The following is a 1,062-nucleotide window of genomic DNA, read 5'->3' as shown; positions in this document are numbered from 1 at the left end:
GATCCCGGGATGGATTCTCCCCACCAGCAGGTTGTAATTGAGATCCAACACGCGCAGGAGCGCGAGTATTTCCTTCTCCACCGCTCCGTAGTTCAGTTCGTTCGGCTTCAGTGTCCGACTGACGAAAGTGACTGGATGACAGATCCCCTCATGTTTTTGTACCAGAGCTGCTGAGACTGCCCAGTCACTGGCTTAAACTATCACCGTAGGTTGACGTTCCGGATCAAAATGACGGAGGATAGGTGTGGTCGCGATCCTGTTCCTCAGCTCCACGAATGCGTGTTGAGCTCGGATCCACCGAGATTCTGCCTTTTCCGAGCTCCCCTCTGTCGTCTCTATCCTGATTGGATCCTCTTTCTTTTGGTCCCGGGGTGAATCCAACTCCTGTTTTAGGTTCTCTTCTGGCGTCGTGCTACTTGGATCGCTTCGTGGATCCGACATCTCCAGGGCCAGAGCTTGTTGGATTTTGATCCGGACAGCTGCAGTGGTCATCGCAGCAAAATCTACCTCTCTCAGTTCATACAATACCGCGGCAAACAGAGCGTAATCCTCGATGAACCGACTGTAGTAGTTCAAACTGCCCAAGAAGGATTGCATCGCCCGCAACGACTGTGGGAAGGACAAGTCGGCTAACGAAGACACGTCCTTAGGATTCGCCTCCAATCCCTCCTTGGAGACTCGATGGCCTAAGTAATTTACCTTGCGCATCCCCCAATCGCTCTTCACCACACTGATAGAGAGGTTCCACTTAGTACACGCCTCCAGTAGGGAGGTTACTTCCGTACAATTTCCATGATCGGGTTGAGGATCCGTTAGAAGCTCTAAAAGTTGAATATGCTAAGCTAAAAGATGAACTCGAACTCGGAAGTGATAATCTTTCAATCGTTAAGCAACTTAAATCGTTTAGTGTGGATATGTACAGCAATCGAATGATTGATGATAAAGAGTTCAAGGAAATTATTACGCGACTTCTATAGAAACATGTTACTTTTTCAGCCGCCGAATTATTTCCAGCTCAGCAGGTAGCTAAGGAGACAACGCGGATCTCAACAAAGCCGAGCT

Source organism: Phytophthora infestans, genomic scaffold, assembly GCF_000142945.1.
Source record: "Phytophthora infestans T30-4 supercont1.29 genomic scaffold, whole genome shotgun sequence".
NCBI classification, from domain to species: domain Eukaryota; phylum Oomycota; class Peronosporomycetes; order Peronosporales; family Peronosporaceae; genus Phytophthora; species Phytophthora infestans.
Note: the sequence above shows the minus strand (reverse complement) of the source record.